Genomic DNA, 19,569 nt, shown 5'->3' with positions numbered 1-19,569 from the left:
TGGTCCTTGGGTGCTGGGTCTACAAAGAGCAAAATTTAAGGTTTCTATTAGAAAACCATCCCAAGGTAAAAAGAGTAAGACAGTAAGACATTTGGTCATCCTTGGCACCCCCTTTAGGCCTTTTCCACTGTTTTAGCCCCTGCAGCAGGAGTGCAAAGTTTAGAGCTGGATGAAGAATTTTCAGAATTGAGCCAGAGCAATCCCAGACCAGCTGGTGTTAGTCTGGTAGCTTTGTGCAGGCTAGAAACATTAACTAATCATTTCCAGTTATACTTCTTTGTTTCTTTCTTTCTTTTTTTTTTTTTTTTAGCAAAAGAAAATAACCAAGTTTAATACATACATATATATGGGAACCCTGCATATGTGAGAGAGTCAGAGACCCCACATGCAGGGGAGACTCGGAGGTAGAAAGGGGGATTGAGTTATAAAGACATCCTGAACTAGGGCTGAGGTAATAATGCACCTTGGGGGCTTCAAAGGGTCATTGCAGGGTGATAAGAACAGGTGTTTAGGAAATAGAAGCCTGGCCAGCCCTATAGATAGGTCAAACTAGATTATCTCTGATAATGTCTTCTTATGGACAAGGCCCCTAATTCAAGTTCTTCTGGTACTAAGGGAGGGGCAGAAGTTTGTCTTGAGCTTGTGGCCTAACATTGCCTTTATTTATTTATTTATTTATTTTTTTATTCATTTTAGAGAGGAGAGGGAGAGACAGAGGAGAGACAGAAGGGGGGGAGGAGCTGGAAGCATCAACTCCCATATGTGCCTTGACCAGGCAAGCCCAGGGTTTCGAACTGGTGACCTCAGCATTTCCAGGTCAACGCTTTATCCACTGCGCCACCACAGGTCAGGCTAACATTGCCTTTAGCTCAAAACAATCCATACATCACAGGGGCACATCGTGGGTGACTAGTTCTGAACCTCCTCTGAAACTTCCCTTGAAGTTTCACATTCTGGAAGTTGGGTTGATACATTGTTCTATATCTCATTAAACCAGTCTCTGTCTTGAGAAAAGTTCAGTTTGGCTAAAGCTGTGTCTCATTTTAGGAGGTGGTGATGCCAGCGGGTTCCCAAATGTAAGGCAATGGTGCAAACAATGAGGCATTTAAAAGAAAGCATCTCTGTGCCAGTCAAGGTGCCTGAGGTGGCTCAGTCTATCTCAACTCGCCGTGGCCTTTCCGGAGCTCCCCTCCAGGGTCAATCTGCCCTGGCCTGGCTTGTCCCATTCCACAGAAGAGGAAAGTGACTTCACTTCCACCTCTTGTCATTTCCCTTCAGTCTACAATGTCCTTCTTCAAGTTCTGCTCCCACAGGGTGACATCTAGAGCTAACCCCTTCCATCCAGCTTGGATGAGTCGGTCATTAGCCTCATTGTAGTCTCTGAAGCATATCTCCTACTTGGGTCTGAGGTTCAGTTCTATAGGATTTTAGGTATAAACTACCATCTACAAGTCACTTCTCCATCTGTTCAAGTCAGTCACATTTACTTATTAAATTTGCCAGTTGAGGAACAGTATTGACAAGATTATTATCCTCAAGGGATCTAGATGCTAGTGGAGAAATTAAAATGTGAGCTGCAATTGTCAAACTGTAGGATAAGTGCTCATCCGGTAGGGTTGCCAGGTGAAATGCAGGATGTCCCATTAAAAGTGCATGATTTCACCTGATGTGGTGGCACAGAGGATAAAGCATCAGACTGAATACAGAGGACCCAGGTTTGAAACTCTGAGGTTGCCGACTTGAGCACGGGCTCATCCGGCTTGAGCGCAGGGTTGCTGGCTTGAGTGTAGGATCATAGACATGATCCCATGGTCAATGGCTTGAGCCCAAAGGTCATTGCTTGAAGGCCAAGGTCACTGACTTGAGCAAGGGGTCACTCACTTTGCTGTAGCCCCCATGAAGGCACATATGGGAAAGCAATCAATGAACAACTAAGGAGTCGTAACGAAGACTTGATGCTTCTCATCTCTCTCCCTTCCTGTCTGTCTGTTCCTATCTATCCCTCTCTCTGTCTCTTACTCTGTCTCTGTCACACACACACACACACACACACACACACACACACACACACACACACACACACACAAAGCATGGTTTCCTGGTTAAACCTGGTAGACCCTACCCCTACCCCCTAGAGGTGTCAGACGCAAGAGGATATACATGAGGAGGAGCTGGCAGGCTTCTGAGACGAGTGTTCCATGAAGAATACGCTGGACTTGAGCAGCCCTGGGAAATTCAAGGACGTGAAGTTCAGTTTGGGGCATGGAGGTTGGAGAAGTGTGTCACGAGAGGGGGGACTGGAAAGGCACTGATGTTCGGCGATGGACTCTGCACTTGACCCTAAGCTCAGCGGGGAGCCACGCTGGCACTTGAAGCACTCCAGGCGGGCATGTAGTGGCTGACAAGAGGGGCAGCCTGGAGCCCAAGGGAGAGTGCGCCGGCAGCAATAACAGTGAGTGATGGCCGCTGCGAGGAGGAGAAATGGATGAGCTACTTAGAGGGCAGATGATTAGATATGAGCGATGAGGGAAAGAGAAAGGTCAAGTATGACTTATGTCATGAGTGGAAGATGGTTCCACTCGACGGGATAGGACACACAGGGAGAAGTGGCTATTGCACTGTCACTTGCTTGTCTGCCTCAGAGGTACTCCCTGCCTTTCCATTACTCTGCTCAATGTCACGGGGCTGACTGGCATGCCCCCTTTCCCATCTATTCCTGCCCACTCTTTCCAGGTGGGGCCAGCAGATGGAAAGCACCAACAGGAGGTTGGAGGGCAGGAGGAAGGGCGAAGCCTGGGTGTCTGCTCAGGCGTCTGCTGCAGGGCTGGCGGCCGCTCTGCACCTGGGTCCCTGCCCTGCCAGGCTGCAGCGCCCTCTGCATTTCCAGCTCCTGCCTGGCAGCCCTGGCTCTACCTGTGGCAACACCACCTTCTTCCTTGTCCCTCCGGCCATGGTGTGGTTGTGGCTCCTGCTGTTGTCACTCTCTGGGCTGTCACACCATCCTGTTTAGCCTTTTTGTTTTTCCATCATCTTATGAAGTGTGCTGTATCAAACTGCCTGCCATAGACTGCCTTTCTGAGTGTACACGGACTAGTACGGACATGCTGAGTTTGAGGTGCCTGTATGAGACATTTAAACAGTGTAGAATAGAGGGGGTGTTTCCTAATGGGACAGTCCTCTGGCTACATACGTGTGGGTGGGAGGGGTCCACAGAGAAGGAGAGTGTGAAGATGGAGGAAAGGAGGGTGGTATCCTAAGCCCGAGGAGGACTGGCTTATGTCTTTGTTTGGCTCCCACCAACGGGACTCCCATTTCTCTGCTTCCCACACAGACTGTGGAGGCTGCCCCCCGGCTCCATGGACCAGCCCCCTTCATTCACTTGGCTCCCCTTCTGTCTCTCAGGACCATCTGGCTCATACATTATGTAAAAGTTAGATGCTTGAATAGGACAAAATATTACTAATGATGGTTAATTTTCTTGAGAAATCCCCTAGGCACGGACCACTTAGAAGACTTTCTTAAAAAGCGAAAGTAGCCGTTTTTCTCTAGCATTCAGAGCAATTGCTGTTTCTGGGAGAATTCAATGAAAGGATTGACTTACACTTCAAAATAACGTTGCTTGAAAAATGTAAAAGGTGAGCTACTTGGCTAGGAGAAGCCTCTGCTGCCCGAGGCTTCCTGAGCGCTGGTAGATTCACACCTCCTATTGCCCTTCGACTCTGGGCTACGCGCTCATTGAGCAGGATGGTAAGTAAAATCAGTGACATGGTTCAAGTAATTTTTTCTGCTTTTTTTTAAAATTCACACCAGACTTAATGGGAATTTATATAAAATATATAAACTAAATATCCATATTTGGGTCTAAATATCCATAAAGGGAATCCTCATGATTCCCTTTCCCTTTTCCTTTCTCTATATCTGCCCCCTTAAGCTCTTGAGATTTGAACCTCAGGCCATCAATCCACCCAGTTGGTCCACAGAACAATTCTCTCTCCTCCTCTAGTTGTTGTTGACACCTAGCTCTCTTCCCCACTCCTAGCGGTCTCACTTCTCTCCAAGCACCTGTTAGGTCCAGGGAGTTTGGTTCACTTTGAACAAGTAACTGTCAACTTATTGACTAGGTAAAAATAATCCTGAGGTATTTATAGTGATGGGAGTTCAGGAGACCCGAACCTGAAGAAATGGCAGGTCAGCAGTGCCCCAGAACTTCAAAGTGCTCAGGTCCGTTTATTGCTACACACTCGCCTTGTTTTCCTTTGTTTTTCCTTTTGCCCCCATCCAGGCTTCTGCTCTCCTTGTCCCTTTGGGGAGGTCAGTACAGCCCAGGGATAGTCCTAAAATGCTTCCTACTTCCAAGTCCCAGTTACGCTTTATGTCCCTTGCTTGAGTTGCCCTGGAATTTATTATAATATGGAAAACGATTTTCTGCCCTAGGCTATCTTCTCTGGCATCCTTCCTTGTGGATAATGTTGGAAGAGGTCATCAAAAGGATGTGACCACTGGTTGACCCCTGAGTTGGATACGAGCAATCAGAGGCTCCTCACCCCTTCCCTGTCCTCAGAATGTACACTCTGCCCACTGTTCCCACAGTGGGCACCATCCTCAAGGACGCAGCCTGGAGAGAGCTCTGTGTGGTTGAAACCATCTGGAGTGGTACGTGACAGCCCTGTTAAGGCCTCTTCATAAAACCTGAAGATTCTGGTGGGCAGCGTAGAGATCTACTTATCCTATGGCCCAAGACAAGCCTTTTAAGTAAGTTCCCTTGCCTGATGAAACTGCCATCTATCAATCTGGAGTAGCCTCCCACTGCACCCCCTACCCCTTACCCCAGTCTGCTCCACCCCTGCCCCCTGTATGGTCCCAGTTTCTGAACCAACAGATAATCTTTTCTTCGAAGTATGTACAAATCAAATAACACTTCTGTGATCAAACTATACAAAGAACCCAACATATACTTTCCGTGATGTTCTTAAGGCACTAACTGGGGTTAAATTGATGTTGATTCTTCACTTTTCTTGTTCTTTAGGCTGTTTTTTTTTCATCTATATCAGTTTTTGTTCTGATGACTGTCTACTAATTTAGAAAAATATTGTGTGAATTTGGATGTACTATTATATTTTACTCTTTTTTTTTTTTTACAGAGACAGAGAGTGAGTCAGAGAGAGGGATAGGCAGGGACAGACAGACAGGAATGGAGAGAGATGAGAAGCATCAATCATTAGTTTTTCATTGCGCGTTGCAACACCTTAGTTGTTCATTGATTGCTTTCTCATATGTGCCTTGACCGCGGGCCTTCAGCAGACCGAGTAAATCCTTGCTGAAGGCAGCGACCTTGGGTTCAAGCTGGTGGGCTTTTCCTCAAACCAGATGAGCCCACACTCAAGCTGGCAACCTCGGGGTCTTGAACCCGGGTCCTCTGCATCCCAGTCCGATGCTTTATCCACTGCGCCACCACCTGGTCAGGCTATATTTTACTCTTAATTTCTTAATTACTCTTAATTTACTCTTAATTCCTACTCTTAATGTAGGATTTCTCAATAACAAAAATATTTTTGAAAAATAATGTCTTGTGCCCTAGCTCAGTTGGTTAGACTTAGAGAGTCACGTGGGTTCGATCCCAGTCATGACACAAACAGGAATCAATCAATGAATGCATAAGTAAGTGGACGGCAAATGGATGTTTCTCTCTCTCTATTTCTTCCTTCTTTTCTCTCTAAAATTAATCAATAAATACAAATTTTAAGAAAGGAGAATATCTTAACCTTTGCAGAGCAGCTTGCACGGCATATGCACGTGCTCTTAATTCTTCTTCAAAAGTGAGCTTATCGTGGCTGGACTTGCTCCTACACCTGTGGGGCCAGCTATGGGCTGGCTGTCAGTGGGCCGAGGGACTGGCTGAACGACAGGCCTCTCCCCCCAGCAGGCAGCTGGCGGGGCCTGTGCTCATAGTGACAGCGGGACTCCAGGAGTTGCAGGGTGTCTCAAGGCCTAGCTCCAGACTGACGCAGCATCGTATCTGCTGCATTCTTTCGGCCAAGGCAAGTCCCAGCATGAACCTAGTTTCAAGATCGGGGAAACTGCCTCTGCCTCTTGGTGGGAGAAGCTATAAAGTCATATTGCAAGAGGTGAGGCTGCAAGACCCGGAGCCATGCTTGCAATTTTTGGAAGACAACTGCTGCTTTCTTCAAGGAGGTGGTCACACACCTTCATTTTTTTCAAACATCCCAAGTCCCTATAAATCTTAATGTTTGGTCTGGTGGTCCCTAAAAATTCCCAATAAATTTTGGTGAAGGAATAAGTTGTGACAAGGGTTGACTCTAAATAAGTAGTTCTATAATTGACATTACATGGCCCCTCATACATTATTCAAAAAGTTTCCCTGTATGCAGGTGCAATTATATTTCTGTGTGCATTTTGAGAAATAAATTGTACCGGTCTCCTTTCTTTCATGCTCCCTAGAGAGGTTATAGAGGCAGTAAAAATGTCCAAATCTGTGAGAAATTGGAATAATCAAGAATTACCTGTATGGAATGCTATTAACAATAGCAATTCACGCAAGAGTACCTTTCACTGGAGACGCTCAGGGTCTGTTAACAGATTAAAAGTAGTAAAAGACACTGATCTAGAGAATTTTCATTATCTCGTGCTTTGAAACCTCAGATTTTCATTGGTTTGAATGGGGCTGAACATTCATTTTTTATTACTAGGGGCATAGAAGCCTCTAGCAGTCTTCTTAATAAAGCAAGGTGAGTGATAAGGGACCATCGGATGAAGGGTAAATGTACCATATTCCATTTTAAGAAAAATACAATATAAAAGTCTTACCATGGAAGAAAATCTTTATATGATTTTTTAAAGAAAACTTCAAGAGAAATAAAGACATGACACTATATTAAATTTAAAGCCAGTGACTTATAAGCAAAGAAAAGCAAAGACAGTCTCATTAAGGCTGGCGCATTGTTCTGCCGTCTTTTACGCCCTCACCCATTTCTGGGACCTTTTTTAGATCACAAGCTTTTAGGGCAAAGAGAACAACTCCATCATGATGTAGTACTGAACAAACGCACCGAGAGGTTCTCAATAAACAGGCATTAAAGTCTAAGTCCAGAAGAGGCCTGGAGAAGCCCTCTCTTTATTCACTGGTAACACTGTTTTAACCAGACTTTTTTTTTTTTTTTCCTTTAAATCTCAAAATTGAGAGACTCCACAATCAGAATGCACTCCTCACCTTGGCCTTGTGCTCTGCTGCGGGTATGTGTAGAGCAGACCCTGGGCCACCCTCCTGACCCACGGCTGCAGTTGCTGTGGTGTGATGCTGTGCTAAGGGGCCTTCTAGATAGGGCTCTGGTCTTGAATGCACCTTGATTATGTTCTTTTACAGAAGCTTGAGGGTTTGACCACTCTGGCCCTCAGTCTCGTTTGCAGGTTCTAGGGAGGATTAAATGAGCTCGTGTGACATCCAAGTGACTGAGGCAGAGTAGGTAGAGAGTGAGTCTTTGCTTCCTTTTAATTAGTTGCAGAGAAGAACGTGACCCGAGGGATGGGATACTAGGAGTCCAGCACGGTGTTTCTCAAACTTTAATCTGCATGTGCGTCTCCTGCAGATCTTGTTAAAATGCAGGTTCTCAGTCAGTTCTGGGGTGGGGCCTGGATTTTGTATTTCTAACAAGATCTTAAGCGACAGCAGTGCTGCTGGGTTATGGGCCACACTCGAAATACCAAGGCTCTACCTTCTGCCTTCCTCCGGGCTTTCTGGAAAAGCAAGACATCTGACCCCACGGGAGAGAACATCTGCAACGGAAACACTATAATCTGGGAAGGGGCCTGCGCTACCAGGTCAAGGTGAGCAGAAGAGACCGTAGTTTCCGGCTCCTGGAACTGGAGGCAGATGTCTGGTTATAGAAACTGGCTCTCCCACACCTTCTAGCTGTGTGATCTTGGGTCAATTACTTAACCTCTCTGTGACTGTTTCTCTGTCAGCAAGGTGGGAATAGCCAGTGTACTCTCCTCAGGGAACTGTTACAGGGGTTGAATGATATCATAGATGCTTGTCCATAGCAGCACTGGAACTTAGTGTTACCTTAGTGCTTATTTTTATTAGGAGACAGATATATAAGGTGTCAACAGGAGCGCATAGTTTCTAAAACAAAAGCTCCTACAAAAATGTCAGCTCTCTTCTCTCCCACAGTTTAGCACACAGGAAAGAAATGAGTAGAGCAGATAACTCCACGCTAGGGGCCTCTGGCCGCCAGCAAACCGTCCAAGGACCGCTTTGAGGGCCTGTGTGTGGCCTCAGTCACGCCAGTCTGTCCCTTTAATTTCTTCTTCTTCTCTGAGGGCAGATTCACCTTTTACTGTGAGAAGAGAGATGGAACACACGTGTACTTGGAAACCTCACAACTTTATAAATAGAAAACACTCCCGACCAGGAGAAAGGAGCCATTCAGGATGGACTTTAATTGGCTATTAGTGCGCTGGCTGGGCGGTGGAAATCGCTTGGCCTTTGGCTTCAGACCGTGCCGGGAGGCCACTGCAGGCACTGCCGGCTCATTAACGCACACCCTGTCCCCGCTTTATTTCCTAATTAATACTGCCTGCTCTAGGGGTGGGGGAACACAGCTATAAAACAGTTTGATCTATTGCTTTAGCCATGAGGGAGGAAAACACTGTTATTAGCACCCCGTGCCTGCTACATTCATGGTTGGACTAGAAAGTCAGGAGGATCAGCATTGGTCTTCTTTTCCTAATCTTCCCTTCAGGGGGGAGAAATGTCCGTTCCAAACCCACCACAACTTTCTGCAAGATGGAAATAAGTGTCTTGAGAAGTATCTTTTTCTGTTCTCTTAGAGGATGAAAAAATGCTTCTCCATCGGGGTGATTTTGGGGTACACCTGGGAATGTCTGGGGACATGTTTGGTGGCCACAAGGAGGTGCCGTGTGGCTGGCATCTAGTGGGTTGAAACCAGGGGTACTGCTGACCCGGCCTACAGTGCACATGGCAACCCCCGCAACGGAGAATTACCTAGCTCAAAATGTTCCTAAAAGTCAGCTGGAGAAACCGGGTCTCGAGAAAAAGTGAGCCTCCCAGTCTGGCACCTGTTCTCTGCTTGTTCTGGACAAATTACTGCTGGAGAGGGAGTGAGCTGTTTCTGACCCAACACCCAGAATGCCCCATCAGTCCATAATGCACTGGTGCCCACAGGGGCCAGCACACCCAGAGGAGCCAGTGGCTCCCCGATGGCGCAGCCATGTCCCCGACACGGCTGTGGATGGGGTGGCACCCACCCATTGTGAGAATACCTTCCTGCCGGGGGCCCTCACTTCACTGGGGTCGGGTGTCTCTTCCTCCTATTCCATGGGTCTCTGAGATGAAACAGCTCTGCTTGTCTCTCCAAAGCTTCCCACCTTGTTCCTTGCCTCTCAAGGGTGGGCACAGTTCCTCAGATTTGCCTTTTGTGCTGCCTCCTAGGCCAGTTTTGGAGAAATACAGGCAGAGAACAGATAGAGAACTCCGGGCTGATGACTGGGTCTCAACACCAGCTTTTGCACGTCCATATGTATGGATGTGGGCAAGTCAATGAAACTTTCCAAGCCTCAGTTTCCTCATCTGCAAAAGGGATGACAGAGGAGAATAGCAGTTCACACCACGGGGATGTGGTGGGGACTGAGCACATGCAGTGTGCTCAGAGCAGTGTCTGGCGTGTTGCTAACACCATGCAAGCTGTCGGTGTCCCAGACGTTTTTCCACATTCACTTTTTGGGTGTTGTATTTGTCTGCTAGGGCTATCATAGCAACAGGAAATTTACTAGACAACAGAAATGTAGTTTCACAGCTCTGGAAGTCCCAGACCAAGGTGTGGACATGGTTGGTTTTCTCTAAGGGCTGTGAGGGAAGGATCTGTCCCAGGCCTCTCTCCCTGGCTTGCAGACGGCCACCTTCATGCTGTGTCTCCATGTGGCCTTTCCCCTGTATGCATTCCTGGTGTCTCTGTGCATCCTAAGTTTCTCTCCTTCTAAAGACACTAGTCAGATTGAATTTGGATATATTCTAATGGCCCCATTTTAACTTAATTACACCATTAAAGGCCCCATTTCCAAATACAGTCAAATTCGGAGATACAGGAGGTTGAGGCTTCAGCACATGAATTTTGAGGGGAATCTGCTCAGATGTAACACCTGGCAAGGAAATGGCAATGGCACCGATATCGACCCAAATGTTTAACTGTGGCTCCAGGTGAAGAGAGGGCCAGGTGGATATGCAGAGCATTATGCCCCTGCAGTAAGTCAGAGAAAGACTACCACTGTACGGTCTCACTCATGTGGAGTCTAAAGAAGCTTGAAGTCACAGAAAGAGACAAATTGTTGGTTACCAGAGGCAGAGAGGGGGTGGTGGGAAGAAACGGGTGACGGGGATCAAAAGGTACAAATTTCCAGTTATATGACAAGTCCTGGGGATACAATGTACACCATGGGGACTCTAGTTAGCAATACTGTATTATGTACTTGAAAGTTGCTAAAAGAATAGATTCCCTTTCCCCCCAAATTGAAAGAGAAAGATAGTAGAAGTGCACTCTCTAGACTGCATGGGCTTAGGAAACAACAGAGGCAGAGGAGGGCCCTTGGAGCTTAGGACAGAGAAAGGCAAAGGTGATTAATGTGCCTGGGCAGGGGGTGGGGTGGAGGTGGTGGTGGGGCATTGGGGGGAGGGGAAGGCGAGAGGGAGAGCTCCCAGAGAGTAATCTTTTTTTAATTGATTTAAATTTATTGTGTTTACATAGATTCAAGTGTCCCACCGAATACATCCCCCCTCCCCTGTGATCACCTCAACATCCCTCTTGCCCCTCTTCCCCCAACGCCCTCCCCACTTCCTTTCAGGATTTGCTGTCCTGCTCTCTATAACGCTGTGTTATATGTATATAATTTTACCAATCTCTTTCCCTTCAGAGAGTAGATCTTAAAAGTTCTCATCCCAAGGAAAAAAATTGTCACTGTGTGAGGTGACGAATACTAACTAAACTCACTGTGGCAATCATTTCACAATACATACACATATCAAATTATTATGTTATACACATTAAACTAATACAATGTTATATGTTAATTATATCTCCATAAAACTGGGGGTGGGGGGAAGAAGAGAGCCAACATCTCAAGTGTAAAGCCTCCTTCCTTCTTCCCCTCATGTTCAAGGTAAGACTGCAAGCCCAGGTGTGAAACCTGTGTTAATTATATTTCTATTAACTATGTCAATAAATGGTAGGCACTCCCCTTCCCACAGTTTCCTTTGCTGGCCACTGGGGACATGGTGGAGCCACACTACTGGAGTGATCATGTATCTCAGATTTTTCTAGAAAATCATGCTTTCAAAATTTTGTCCTCTTTTCCAACTTAGAACACTTGTATTTTTCATAAAGCAGGTATCAAAATTTGGGTTAGAAAAATCGTGGCCACGGTGCCTACTATGTATACCAAGATGGTGACTTAGAGGAGTGGGCAGGGCAGTGGCAGGTGACAGGTTAGCAAAGCCAACAGCCAAAAGGAGGAAAGATAAAAAAAAAAATGATCCAGAAAATCCATAACTCTAGAATAAATCCCCAAATAATAATAGTTTACTGTAGCAGTAACTACTAACCTCCAGTTTACTGCCAAACCTATTCCTCAAGTAGCATGCTAGTAGGAACATTAAATACAAAATTTCCTAGCTGTAAAATGGAAATATTAATACTTGCTTGTGTTCAAAGGTTATTTCAAGAAGTCATATTAATATCAATAAAGCCTTTTAAAAAAATGAACTAACTCGGAAAGTATTTCTTTCCCCCCCATCACTACCAGGCAGTCTCTCTATTTTTACTGACTCCTGGAAGTTGTCTCTGAATCCTCCTGGAAGTGCTGCAACGATCGTCTCCGTTCCTGCCAAATACTCCTGCACAATATGTGCAAACGGTGGCGCTCAGCTCTCGGGCCAGCTAGGAGCTCCTGCCTGCGCGAGAGGACCCGATCAATACACATGATGGCATCCTCCGGGGTCTTTGGCAAAAGCCTATAGATTACTTTGCTGACAGCGTTTGTTAATTGGACAGCAGACAGAGTGGCAAGAAAAATGTGCTTGTTGGCTGGGAAAAGCCCCTCTAAAAATCAACAGATACAAGCAAAGCAATCTCAGTGTGAAGGTTGATTAGAACGTGGCATGTATTTTGGACAATAAACTCTATTTATGATAGTCTCCTGGTCATTAAGTATCTCTGCTGTAAGAGAAAACTGCGGCTATTAACTTCTCCAGAGGGAACCAGAGGGTAGAGCCATCATTTCTTTTGTAAGCAGAAGGGAAGGTTCTGCTCAATAAAGATCAATTAAACATCTCTGTTAAAAGGCTGCCTGCAGCCCGTGCCAATAGAAATTGCGCTGTATTAAAGCCAAGCTCCTCATTTCCTCCAGCCCTCCCTACCTTCGTATCTTGCACTGGGGAAATTATTTTATTTTATTTTATTTTAATTTTTTTTTTTGTATTTTTTGTATTTTTTTTCTGAAGCTGGAAACGGGGAGAGACAGTCAGACAGACTCCCGCATGCGCCCCACCGGGAACCACCCGGCACGCCCACCAGGGGCGACGCTCTGCCCACCAGGGGGCGATGCTCTGCCCCTCCGGGGCGTCGCTCTGCTGCGACCAGAGCCACTCCAGCGCCTGGGGCAGAGGCCAAGGAGCCATCCCCAGCGCCCGGGCCATCTTTGCTCCAATGGAGCCTTGGCTGCGGGAGGGGAAGAGAGAGACAGAGAGGAAGGAGGGGGGGGGGTGGAGAAGCAAATGGGCGCTTCTCCTATGTGCCCTGGCCGGGAATCAAACCCCGGTTCCCCGCACGCCAGGCCGACGCTCTACCGCTGAGCCAACCGGCCAGGGCCGCTGGGGAAATTTTTTTAAAAGAACACTGGCACTTATAAGCTCTATAAGGTGACAGGAGCTCTCACATCCGTGGCCGAATGATCTTTGATGTTGGGTGACTTCTCATGCATTTAGCAGGGGCATCCCCAGGGGATATAGCAGGCAAATCAAATGCTTCTCTGAATTCAGCGGAGCATCAGTCATCCTCATGAAAGAGGGAGAGAGAGAGAGAGAGAGAGAGAGAGAGAGAGAGAGAGAGAGAAAAGCATCTAACAGCCAAGTGCTCCAAAAGATTACGTGGTGGTCCTATTTCCTAGGATGCAGGAAGAGTTTTGGGGCCATTGTATAAAGAAGGCCCTCCTCCACAATCTCTGCCAATAACCTACACTTACCAAATACTGTGCACTTCTATTCTCTGGGTCAGACTGGACTCTCTCATGGAAATTTAATCTTGGTCAGAATTAACTGTCTTGTTTTCTGACACTTTAGTAATAATTCCTGCCTGACAATTAATTTCCCAGACATCTGTCCTTCATCCAAGATATAAACTCCTTGTTTATCTTTTTATCCTCTATCACCTATTCACCCAGTATCTGGCCTATTCACCCCCAGTATCTGGTCTGATGCTTTGCATATGACAGGTGTATTGAAATAAGCTGCACATTGGTCTTGGATAAATGTCTTTGCAGCAGGTATTCTTTTTTTTTCTTTTTCTTTTTTTACAGAGACAGAGAGTCAGAGAGAGGGATAGACAGGGACAGAGAGAGAGATGAGAAGCATCAATCATTAGTTTTTCATTGTGACAGCTTAGTTGTTCATTGATTGCTTTCTCATATGTGCCTTGACCATGGGCCTTCAGCAGACCAAGTAACCCCTTGCTCGAGCCAGCGACCTTGGGTACAAGCTGGTGAGCTTTTGCTCAAACCAGATGAGCCCACACTCAAGCTGGCGAGCTCGAGGTCTCGAACCTGGGTCCTCTGCATCCCAGTTCGACACTCTATCCACTGCACCACTGCCTGGTCTCTTGATAAGCCTATATTTCTGAAAGGCTGGTTGTGCATGCTGGTCTGACTTAGGAGAGAGTCCAAACAGGATGAATGGAAATGGCTCTCAGGGAACATACCTGTCTATATTTAAACCCAGAAATCTTGGACTTAAAAAAATCCCCAGTAATTCAGACATCAAAGTCCTGAACCTCTCTCTAGTGGTTCTTTCTTTTTTTAATTGCTGTGTAACAAATTAGCACAGACCGAGCAGTTTGCAACACATAACTTTATTATCTTGCAGATTCTGAGGATAAAAGTCCAGGCTCAACGTGGCTGGATTCCCTGCTCTGCTAGGGTCACATCAGCTGGTGTCAAGGTGTCAGCCAGAGCAAGTGCTCCTCTGGGGCTCCGAGTCTTTTTCTAAATTTACTTAAGTGTTGAGGGAACTTGTTTCTCTATGGTTGTAGGACTGAGCAGCCCTTTGTGGCTGGCTGTCAGCAGGAAGCTCTCAGCTCCTAGAGGACACCCGCTTTTCTTGCCACATGATCCCTCCATTGCCAGAGCCAGCAATGGAGTCTCCCTACCCCGCCACCCGCCGTGGTGAATCTTCCTCTCATGTTGATTTTGATCCCTGTCTCTGACTTCTAGACACAGATTTAAGAACTCAGTTGATTTGATCAGGCCCATCAGGATAATTTCCCTATCTTAAGGTGAACTGATTTGGGTCTTCAATTCTATCTGCCAAATCCCCGCAAGGTAGAACTTAAATTAGTGTGTGATTGGAAAATGGAAAAAAGGTGTGTGTTCACCAGGGCATGGAAATCTTGGAGGCCACCGTAGCATTCTGCCCACCACATTCACTAACACGCTGAGGCAGAGCTTCACTTACCTGCCTGCGCTTGGCCTACTAATGTCCTCCGCTAGTCATGGGCTGTGTGGACAGGGACAGTCACACACCTGTGACTAATATTGAAAGTGCTGTTCCCTGGAGAGGGAGGGAAGAGACAACCTCAGCTTTATCCCTTCATAAGGGTGTGTCTCATAGCTTTGGGAAGATTTTCATCAGGTCATTTGCCTGATTGAGACACTGCCTCAATACGGTGACAGACAGCAAGCATCAATGCCTCTTTTTAATGGTATTATGAACAGTCTAAGAGAGGAGTCAGCAAACTATTGCCAGCCACCTGTTTTTGTAAATAAAGTGTTGGACCACAGCCACTCCCATTCATTTCCCAATTGCCTCTGGCTGCTTTTATGCTGAGTTGTTGGTGACTTTTGGCCCCCGAAACCAAAAATACTCTCCAGCCCTTTACTTTGCTGACCTCTGGTCTAAGACCATTCCCATAGTTCTCTGATGAGAAGAATCACCTGGGTCACTTCTTAAAAAGAATTTCTGGGCCCAGCACAGACCCACTGAGTCAGAGTAGGGGGTTTGGGAAGCTGTAGTGAACAAGCTCCCCAGGGAATTCTCTACCAGGGAACTACTGGTCTTAGGTGTGCCTGCGGTGAGGGGCGGGCCTCTAAAGGAGGCAGGGGGGTTAGGGGCGGGCCTCTAAAGGAGGCAGGGGCCGTTGCCTGCAAGAGCACAGACTCCGAGGTTCCCGCTTCTAGGAGGCGTCCACCTCTGCTTCTCACCAAACCTTGCTGTCTCAGAGAAGTTACTTTTAACTTGCAGTTCCCTTGTGTGAGGAATGAGGATGATGCTAACGTGTTGTCAGTGAGTGTATATATATGTGGAGTGCCCAACACAACGCTCCATAGTGGTCACCCTTATTAAGAGGAGCAGCACCATATAAACACCAGATGACCTCCCTGTTTAAACAGCTCATAAATAAGACGGGCCCAGTGGGACTTTGAGACACTAGTGCACAGTGCATAGGCCTCCCCAAGGGAAACTCCCTTAAAGGAATCCTCCATTATGTTCAGGACATTATAAGGCTCTTTAGAAACTCAAAATTTCCTGCACATTACTGCATATTGCAGAAAAGTGTAACTGAGTTTATTTTTGGATATAACTGAGTTTGCAAAAGAATGTTTAATTTATGATTGAGCCTGACCAGGTGGTGGCACTGTGGATAGAGCGCCGGACTGGGATGCGGAAGGACCCAGGTTCGAGACCCCGAGGTCGCCAGCTTGAGCGCGGGCTCATCTGGCTTGAGCAAAGAGCTCACCAGCTTGGACCCAAGGTCGCTGGCTCCAGCAGGGTGTTACTCGGTCTGCTGAAGGCCCACGGTCAAGGCACATGTGAGAAAGCAATCAATGAACAACTAAGAAGTCGCAAAGCGCAATGAGAAACTGATGATTGATGCTTCTCATCTCTCTCCGTTCCTGTCTGTCTGTCCCTTTCTATCTCTGACTCTGTAAAAATAAAAAATAAAAAATAAAAAAATTATGATTGAGAAGTTGAACTTAGCAGGAAACCTTTATTTTATTCCCCTATTCCTGAGTTCAATGTTTTTTGCCTGATAAGATCGTGCAAATTCAGACATCTCTACCGCTGTTAACAGAAAAATTTTAGAGAAATCGCTATGCTTTGCCACATACATCTTTGCAAGGTACAGGATTCCAATAATACTCAAGGTTACCAGGGGGTTTCATATTTTACTGAAAGGGGGGGAAAATCAATCCTGAATCTTTTAGTCTAGTGACCAAAGAATCACTCCATTGATTTTGTTCAGCTACTCAGGTGAGTGCAATTTATCATGACTTGATCTTATCTGATTTAAAGTTAATTTTTTTCTGGGAAATATTAATTGTAACATTTTATGGATAATAATAGTGTAATACCAGACCCTTTTTAAAGCCACTTTATGCAGCTTATGCAAAAAACATCTTAGGGTAGTGTTTCCTCCAACCTTTTTTCAAATAGAATTTGTTTGTTGCATGTAATTCTTCCTTTCAACAGAAGAGGGAGGCAAAGACTTGGGTAAAACAGTGAATCTCAGTGTCCCTGATCCAGTGTTCTTCGAACAATAGGTAAACAAAAACAGGATGAATTTTGCCAGGTATGATTCAGGGTTTGTAAAAGAAAAAAAGAAAAAAAAGAAAAAAGAAAAAAAGAAAGCACAATTGATAAATGAGTGTGTTTTGTCAATTTCTTACTTTCTTTTAAAACTGCAGTTGAAGGAGAACCGAGAAAAACAGCTGCAGAGCGGAGAGGGTGGGGCGGATATAATGTTCATTTTTATTAAATGGGTTGTTGAGATCTTGCAATACCCTGCAACACAGCTGGATAAACAGGGTAGTTTAAGGTCTGTCTGAACTAACTCCCTAGGCGAACGTCTAGGTCAGTAGGCCACCTGGCTGGGCTTCAGGCTTGTGAGTGGGGGTGCTCTTACTCCTTTCTGCTCATCTTGGGGGAAAGCCTGCAGAGCTCTCTACCACGTGTGCATTCCTGCTAGGGTGGTCTAACTCCAGAGACTCTGCTGGGCTAAGCCTGAGCAGAGGCCCCTCCTCCGGAAACTCCCGGAGTTTCTCTGGCTCACACCCGGTGCTAGTCAGCAGCCAGGCCCTGCTTGTAGGCCCTCCTGACAGGCTGATGCTAATGGGGCAGCCATAGTGGCTAGACGGCTGCCTTGGTCTTGTGTGGGCTCTGCCCACTGTGCTTTCTAAGGGGGCAGGGGCGATGCAGGTCCCTATTTCAGCAATCTTCAACCTCTTTCATTACATGGCACACATAAACTACTGAAATTCTGTGGCACACCAAAAATATATTTTTGCCAATCTGACAAAAAATAGATCTAATTTTTTTTTTTAATTTTTTATTTATTTATTTATTTACTTTTTTAGATTTTTATTTATTCATTTTTATTAGAGAGAGAGAGGAGAGAGAGAGGGAGAGAGAGAGAGAGAACAGGGGGAGGAGCAGGAAGCATCAACTCCCATATGTGCCTTGACCAGGCAAGCCCAGGGTTTCGAACCGGCGACCTCAGCATTCCAGGTTGACGCTTTATCCACTGCGCCACCACAGGTCAGGCAGATCTAATTTTTGATGCATTCACACTGGCTGGCTATTGTGTTGGCTGTTAGTTTTTTATTTGACAATATAAGAAAAAAGAGGTCAGTGTCCCTGACTGAATAGTCAGGTATTAATTAATTAATTAATTTTTTTGACAGAGACAGAGTGTGTGTGAGAGAGAGGGATGGATAGGAACAGACAGACAGGAAAGGAGAGAGATGAGAAGCATCAATTCTTCGTTGCAGCTTCTTAGTAGTTCATTGATTGCTTTCTCATATGTGCCTTGCAGGGGGGGGGGGCTACAGCAGAGTGAGTGACCCCTTGCTCAAGCCAGCAATCCCTCTCTCAAGCTGGCAACCTCGGATTTTGAACCTGGTTCCTCCGCGTCCCAGTTGGAAGCTCTGTCCACTGCGCCATCGCCTGGTCCGGCCGGTATTGCATGTTTTAAAAATTCTTATGGCACACCGGTTGAAAATTGCTGCCCTAGTTGATGGGAGGTATGAATATTTTGGTTAAGTTCACTTCAGAGACTCATTTTTCTCTGACAGATATGGGCGATATAAGTTTCTTTTCTGTGTGAGTGAGTATGCACAGGGCGGGTGGTGGTGGTGTGTGCCTGGTGTCATGGTAATACTAAGGGGTGGGAAGTACTACAGTCAGCTGAACTGGGTTGAGTGTTTGCTGCCACTTAGCAGCAGTGTGACCGTGGACAGTTCTCTAAGCTTTCTGGTCTTTCATCTGTAAAATGAAAATTTTAATATTGGTCCCATTTTCTCCTGAGATTGTTCTGAAGGGCTAATGAAATATGTATATGAGAGTGTTTGCAAAAAGGCAATGCACTCTGTAGTTAGTGTGTGTGGCAGATGCATCTCAGCCTGCATATACAGTAAATAGATTCAGAACCAGGATAGGCGGATAAGCAGGGTAAGAAGGAGGGTAAGCAGGGCTGGGCTGGGGTGAGGCCAGCAGGGTGGCTAGGATGCTAAACTTAAAGAGGCCCTCCCTTATAGGTCCGTTTTTATGCTGGCTGTGAGCTCTCAGATTTTGAAAGTCAGTGTGTCTTTAAATTTTGCACCCTAGCCATCTTGCTTGCCTCCTCCAAGTCCCTTTCTTTCTTTTCTTTCCTTTTTTTTTTTTTCCAGAGAGAGAGCGGGATAGACAGGGACAGACAGACAGGAACGGAGAGAGATGAGAAGCATCAATCATCAGTTTTTCATTGCGCGTTGCTACACCTTAGTTGTTCATTGATTGCTTTCTCATATGTGCCTTGACCGTGGGCCTTCAGCAGACTGAGTAACCCCTTGCTGGAGCCAGCAACCTTGGGTTCAAGCTGGTGGGTTTTTGCTCAAACCAGATGAGCCCACGCTCAATCTGGCGACCTCGGGGTCTCAAACCTGCGTCCTCTTCATCCCAGTCCAATGCTCTATCCACTGCACCACTGCCTGGTCAGGCCCTTTCTTGAGTGTAAGTAAAACATACACCTGTTAAAATTAAAAATAGAATACATGCTCATTGTAACAAAGCCCACTGATACCTATCTACCTGTGCAGAGGTAACTACTGGGACTGTTTCTGGGGGTGGCTGTCCTTGCTTTCTTCATCCAAATGCAACCAGAGCCTAAGCTTGTTCTCACCGCCTGGGCAGCAGAGAAACATGCAAAGCAAACACAAGCTGATTCTCAAACCTCACTGGTGTTCTTGACCTTTGTCAGGGGTTCATCTGCACACTCTGAAGGGGTCACCTGGCAT

General features: G+C 46.2%; 1 pseudogene; it reads left to right on the top strand.

Moving 5' to 3' along the window:
- Nucleotides 1-7,699: 7,699 nt before the first annotated feature.
- Nucleotides 7,700-19,569, top strand: part of LOC136391332 (tubulin beta-2A chain-like) — a 33,141-nt pseudogene continuing 21,271 nt past the window's right edge.

Source organism: Saccopteryx leptura, chromosome 2, assembly GCF_036850995.1.
Source record: "Saccopteryx leptura isolate mSacLep1 chromosome 2, mSacLep1_pri_phased_curated, whole genome shotgun sequence".
In the NCBI taxonomy this organism is placed as follows: domain Eukaryota; kingdom Metazoa; phylum Chordata; class Mammalia; order Chiroptera; family Emballonuridae; genus Saccopteryx; species Saccopteryx leptura.
Note: the sequence above shows the minus strand (reverse complement) of the source record. Positions and strands in the feature narration are given on the sequence as shown.